General features: G+C 40.3%; 2 pseudogenes; one reads left to right on the top strand and one right to left on the bottom strand.

Moving 5' to 3' along the window:
* Positions 1-2,379: 2,379 nt before the first annotated feature.
* On the bottom strand, positions 2,380-2,916 carry LOC149188497 (calcium-dependent protein kinase 4 pseudogene; annotated as a pseudogene).
* Positions 2,917-5,608: 2,692 nt separating this feature from the next.
* LOC149188496 (nematode resistance protein-like HSPRO2 pseudogene) lies at positions 5,609-6,901 on the top strand (annotated as a pseudogene).
* Positions 6,902-7,127: the final 226 nt, after the last annotated feature.

The raw sequence follows: 7,127 nt of genomic DNA, 5'->3' as shown, positions 1-7,127 counted from the left end.
GACTTGCTCTAACTTCTGCATACGAACTCGGATTTGAGTGTTGTTCACACCGTTGAATTCATAATGATGAGCTCTTCAATCTCAAGCTGAGTTTGAAAATATTTTGACACTTTGATTTTTGAGCATAATTCTAAGCACCTGATCACTCCTCCCCACCAGAAGCCTTTTGGACCCCAAAAGTATCACTTTCAGTTATTGAACAGATGAGGGTATTATTCCCTCACTTTCCCCACTTCAATCCATTTGGCCTTTGATGGATGTGTATCATTGAGACCCGGTCTACAACGCATATCAACAACTCTGCTATAAATACCTTTCTTGTACCTGATTATCAAGTGGAATTGCTGTAAAAATCCCATCCAACGAAAGTTCCTTGACTGTTGCAATTTGGTTTGAGATTGAAGATATTGCAGAGGCTGATGATTGGTGTGAATAATGGCTTCTTTTCCCATCAAATATTGCTTCCATTTCTTCACACTTCGTACCAATGCATAAATCTCTTTATCATATGTAGGACAATTAATAACATCACCATTAAAAAATTCAGAATGAAATGAAATGGGCTTACCATGTTGTAAAAGAACTGCAACCATGGCGTAGTCACTTGCATCCATTTGTATTTCAAATGGTTGTTTCAAATATGGAAATGCTAAAACTGGGGTTGAACTGATCTTTTGTTTCAAAGTATCAAATGCTTTTTGTTGTTTTCCTCCCCACTAGAAGACAACCTTCACGCTAGTCAACGCATGTAGTGGAGTTGTTACGAAGGAGAAATTGGAAATGAACTTCCTCCAGTGCTGCACTGCTCCTAGAAAAATCCTTACTTCTATAACTGATTTGGGTATTGGCCAATTCATAATGACTGAAACTTTAGAGGGATAAATCTTCAGCTCACCTCCTCCAACTATGTGACCCAAATACACTAAGGAAGTTTTCCCGAATTCACATTTAGACATCTTTAGAAATAACTGTTCTTTTCTCATGATATCCAAAACTTTCCTAACATGCTTGACATGCTCTTCTCGCAATTTGTTGAATATCAAAATATCATCTAAATAGACAATTACAAACTCATCAAGAAATGATCTTAAAACATCATTCAAACTCTCATGAATGTACTTGGAGCATTGCAAAGACCGAAAGGCATAACCAACCACTCAAACAATCCCTGTTTGGTTTTAAAATCAGTCTTTCATATGTTCTCCTCAGTTATTCTAACTTGATGACATCCACTTCTCAAGTCTAATTTAGTGAAATACTTTTGATTTTTCAACTGATCTAGCAAATCATCTATTCTAGGCAGTGGGTATCAATTCTTTATTGTAATCTTATTCAGAGCTCGATAATCTACATACATGCGCTAGGTTCCATCTTTCTTGGGTTCCAATACAGTTGGTAAGCCACATGGCGAAGTAGAAGGACAAATTACTCATTTATCTAACAATTCCTGGACTTGTTTCTTAATTTCCAAGCTTTCCAGAATTGACATTTGATACATACCGATGTTTGCGAGTGGACAGTCCTGTTGTAGCTAAATTTCATGCTGAATTCCTCTTTTTGGTGGCAATCCCTTTGGTTCTTGAAACATGTACCCATATTGATTGACCACATCAACCAATTCATCTTTCAACTTCACATCATGCAAAGGATTCCTGCTCTATTTCATTCTTCTGCTTGATCATGAGGAGCATGAGACTCTTGTTGGAATTGACCAGTCGCTTCATTTCCCCTGCACTTGCCAAAGACAGACTAAGCTTTTTGCGATGAGCTCTCACAATGTACTCCACTCCATCTTTGAACAAATGGTATTTGTTCTCAAATATGTGGAAACGACCGTCCTATCATAAAAATACAGGCTTCCCAATACAATCCCCGAGATATCCAATGGCACAATGTCTAATTCGACTTCATCAATGAAATTAGTAGTGCTTGCAAACCTGAAAACACATTTCTGGGTGACCTGCAAATTGGCATCCTTGGTTATCAAACCCAACGGATACGGTTTATGATGGGGCACGGTTTCCAGATTCATTTTCTTAACCAAATCCGCATAAATTAAGTTGGCCTGAGATCCACTGTCAAACAGCATATCGATATTCGTATGTTTGGAAATAACTCAGATATGGAACAAATCAATTTGGTTTTCCTCATTTGAAATCTTGTGGGAATTATTTTATGCGCTGGTACTGGCTATAGATTCCTCTTTACTGACCTATTTTCTTGCTTTTCCCTTGCGACTATGGCTGCAATTTTTGTTTCATCTCCTGAGTCTAAACCCAAGTCTTGTTGTGCAGTAGCATTGGTCTTCTGTTTCCCTTTATTGTTGGATTTCCTCAGTCGTAATTCTGGATGAAGCTTCCAACAATGTGCTTCATCATGTCATTCCTTGGAACAATCCTCAAATATCTCCTGCGGCGTGTCTCCCAGAAAAAGGGGAACTCCACTCAGAATTATGTACAAGATTACCCCTGTGCTCCACACATCCACTTTCTCACCGTAATCCTTCCCTTCCAACACCTCTGGTGCTATGTAATACAGAGTACCCACAATTCCTTGCATTGATCCTTGCCCTGCATACATTAATCTGAGGGTTTCAACCACGGATTCATTAATCCATGCTAAAAAATTTCAGACTTTAATGACAGGGGAAGGGGGCTAACAAATTATCATACTTGGAGAGAAAAAGGAGGCCTGCCCAAAGTCTGTGAGCTTGATTTGAGCGAGAGAATTTGAATTATTGGGAAAGAGAATGTTGTCAGGTTTTATATCTTGGTGGGCGATTCCCATGGAGTGGCAGTAACTGATGGCCTCCATGAACTTTCGCAGGATGGTTGCAGCCTCCTCTTCGGTAAAGGGTATTGTTTTCTTCTTGCTAACGATTCTATCGAACAGATCTCCGCCTGAGCACATCTCCATTACCAGATGCAGATACTCATCATCCTCAGATACTCAGTGGTCAAATAAAGCTCGTCGAATTTGACGTTCCATTTGCCCTCACAAAGCTGAAACTCAGTGGATGAAATTCATTCAGCCATTCCCGAATTTGAAATTGAAATTTATGATTAGGCAGGTTTTCTAATTAAAATTTAGAATTCAAATGGACGCGTCATTAAAATCATTCAGCCATTCTCGAATTTGAAATTCAAATCTCTGTTTAGGCAGGTTTTCTAATTAAAATTTAGAATTCAAATGGGCGCGTCATTATGCGTACAATGTGTATATCTTAATCGTGATTTGATAGGTGCCGTAGAGCCTCCCAAAGTTGAGTGACAGAGCTGCCAGAAAATGCATGGATACATATGACTACAGATACCCTGATATGTTATGGTGTCATGCACTAAGCCAGTAATGATTGGCTTAGAGACTTGTTTTTAGTCTTTACCGAGTTTTGGGAGTTGCGGCAGGTAATATAAGGGTGCATTAATGGATCTAGAGTTGGAAATAGGCGTTGCCTTAACATATCGGCAGTTCCTATTTCAGACCCTATAGCATTATTAATGCTATGTCCTTACCCTCACCTGACAGGAGCTTGACGTCACCGCGAGCATTGATCATGCATCCATGCATCCATCTCTTATCTTCCGGCGAATACCCCTCACCCAGCTCCGGCGATGCGTGTTCCTGCCCGCCTCCAGCTCCGGCGATGCCGTGTTCCTGCCCGCCTCCACTTTGGTGTCTTAATGAGGTTTACCAACCCACGCTTCGAGGCTCATAAACTCTGCACCAACCATCCTCAATACGTTATCGTTATCTGCTCAAATCCCGGCAATTCAAAGAGTGCAACCATCGAACAGGAACACGGCAGAGCTCCGGCGAATAGACGTTACAGAAGGTGATCCCCTGCAGCGCTTCGAAACCGGTAACGCTCTACCCTTGCGCCAAATTGTGCTTTGAATTACGGATTGAAGACCATGAAATTTATATCATAATCCTGTACCCACCCCCCTCCGGCTATTACTATTCTGAGCTTATCGCCAACCCTTAAAGAGGTTCTGAGCTTATCCTGATAGAACCTCTTTGTCATAATCCGGTTCACTTGGCTTAACAACCAAGAAACCCGCCGTGTAAGGGACATGAACCTTCTGCACGAGAACAGTCTCCGTATCGGCTACAATGAAAGGCTACCTTTCCTTACTCATAGGTTTGAGGGCTGGTATATTCCCGGGATAACGACGCTCCTTAACACTCATATCTTTCACTGCTTGTGGTGAACCACCACCTATGTTGGAATGAATTAATTCCCTCAGTTTGGTATCAATTTCCTCGTTGCTCAGAGGGGACTCTTTTTCAAGCCTACCAACATAATACACTCGGAGGAATAACCCTGATAGAACCTCTTTGTCATGATCCGCAATCAACTCCTCTCTGCTTCAATTTACCCCAATGAAATTGAAGAATCCGGTTCACCTGGCTTAACAACCAAGAAACCCACCGTGTAAGGGACATGAACCTTCTGGATGGCTATTACTATTCTGAGCTTATTGCCAACCCTTAAAAAAGCAGATAATAATTAGTACATGGAGCTAGTGGATAACCATTAACAATGGAATGCATGTGTGTGAGAAGGATAGCCTTCAATTGACAGTTCAGTTGCTATGAAAAACAGAGAGGCGACTTAACTTATTGGAAAAAGAAATAGCGATCTTATGGTGATTCCCTCTGGAAAATGATTTTTGTGTTTTGAATCTAATGCCATAACTATGGTTGAGCATAAACACATCCTATTGGACCATGCATAGGGTTATTGAGGTAGTTGGATTACGATGTGGCTATTGAATCCAATCATTTTTACACACAAATTTTTTTAATTTGGCCAATGTTGGGTGCCTCTTCTCTTGCTTCCAGTTTCTTAAGTCTAATCAATGCATTAATGAAACTGCATTTGATTCTAGGTCTAGTCCCGTCGTTATCACCTCTAATTTTATCGATTTGAAGATCGATGCACCATGTCCTTCTGCTAGATTAGAGAAAATTCCACGGCTTACATATATCACAGCAGTTAGTTTGTCTCTCACATCGATATAGGCCATGTTTTGCATTGTTTTCATTAGATTAACTCAGTTCCGATATGAACTGATTATACCCTTCTATTGATTCTTTTCTGGTGTTGGGATTATTTCCGGATCTCTGTGTAGTCATAATGGCATTAACACCGCCATGCTAGGTTGAGGTTGTTCCTAATTAAATTGTTGGCCATAGTTCTCTTAACTGGACATCCCCGATAGAATTCTACTTGGAGAGCCCAAGGATGCGAAAATTTTAAGAGTGTCACTAAATTGGGCGAGGGAGAAGTCATAAGGCTTATAAGCGAGGCTCGGCAACCGCAAGAGAATTTATGTGTTAAGTTTTTATCATCTACAGAAAAAGTTGAGTTGCAACAAATAGATATGTTTTCTGTCCAGTAACATATTATATATAACTTTTTAAATATATCAAGGATTTAAGAACATTTTATTCTATTCCAGTTTTCAAAATTTTAGTGTTTAAAATGGATTTTAGTGTTTATTCTATTATTATGTTGTTCTTTTTAGATTATGGTATATGGAGAGCATTAGTGTCTTTACTCTCCTGGTTATGTTTGCAGGGAAAAAATATGTCATGTAAATAAATGGCATCCTATTTTTCCTTTGTTGAAGAGTCCATAGAGCCCTCCCCCATCAAGTGTGCAGGTTACGAGCAGTATGTGCATCTCCTCGAGCTCAGTGCCATGTGGAAATTCAAGGAATGCCCTGGTTGGTCTAGAGAGGGGTTGGTAAAGGCTACCTTACAGTCATTGGAGATTACTTTTTGGTTTGTTCCGTCTGTCCTCTGTGACACAAGGACTTACATTGACAAAGAGGAATGGAAGAGAAGGCTTGAATCCTTAATTAGTTCCCAGATTGAGTTGATTTCAATGATTTGTGAAAATGACAAGCAGGTTCCCACTCTTCAGTTGTCAGTAAGTAGTGGTGTTCTTGCTAGGAAAGTTTTCCATGAGGTATGGCAGAGACCTGGTGCTTTACCTGTGGTTAGTGAAACAAGTGAAGAGAGCTTACTTCCTCGTTTGGGTACATGGAAAAGCATTGAAGCTATGGTTTCTAGAATATGGCTTGCCATTGAAGGCCATATGCAGAGGACTTCCTTCACTTTAGGTTTGGGGGAACCAAATATGTCAGGTAAGCCTCTTCTTGAATATGATAGAATCTGCAAGCCAAGATATTTGCACTCTTTAAAACAACATAAATAGTTCCATAATCCAGAAGATGCCAAACTTTGCAATGTCCTCCAGATCTTTGAGGCCTGGGTATTTGTAGGCCAAGAATTGTTGCAGAGAGTATATGAAAGAATAGACTCTAGGGATTTCGTAGGAGCATCCACAGACTATTGGATGGTTGAAAGGATGTGGAACATGCTCACAGAAATTGTGAATTTGCTTCTAGTGATGGACCCAGATGATTTCCTTTGCCTTAAACACCAGTTGGCAATTAGCAGCACTAGTACGCTTGCAGGCACATATTGCCTTCGGTCTGCCCCCCTTAGAGACCTTACAAATGCATGCAAGGAACTAAGGCATCTGGTGCCCAAAGTCATGGGTGTTGAGGCTGATCTAAAGGGTGGACCAAGGCTCCAGGAGGCACTTATGCATTTGTTTCATTCACATGGACTTCGCTCACATAACACTTCAGGTGCTTACCATGTTGCAACAATACATGTTCTGTTGGCCTTCCAGGCAATAGAAGCCGCGGTGAAAAGGTTTTTCTTCTCATATCAGCAGCTGGTAGTAACAACCATGGGTAGCATTGAAATGAAGGGTCCATCATATCTAGGTGCTTGTGATGCCCTGCGTCAGATATATTTTGAACCACCTTATTTCCCTAGTGTGGATGGTGCAAAGACATTTTTGGGTTACTATTGGCACTAAAAGTCTACAACTATGGTGGATGGTACACTGGAAGATCTACAGACAAATCAAGTGAAGTTTACAAGACAAAGAACAGTGCCTTCAGTTTTTCAATGTATTACCCCAAATTCATACATACACTTTTTACATTGACAGTTTTGAATACTATACATAGAATTATATTGGATATAGGATTAGACTCATTTTTGTTCATCCCCATCAGTAGGAGCAATCAATAGAACAGTGC

The sequence above is a fragment of the Pinus tabuliformis genome, chromosome 3_1, assembly GCF_031772625.1.
Source record: "Pinus tabuliformis cultivar Carrire ecotype Pingquan chromosome 3_1, CPIR1, whole genome shotgun sequence".
Lineage (NCBI taxonomy): Eukaryota > Viridiplantae > Streptophyta > Pinopsida > Pinales > Pinaceae > Pinus > Pinus tabuliformis.
Note: the sequence above shows the minus strand (reverse complement) of the source record. Positions and strands in the feature narration are given on the sequence as shown.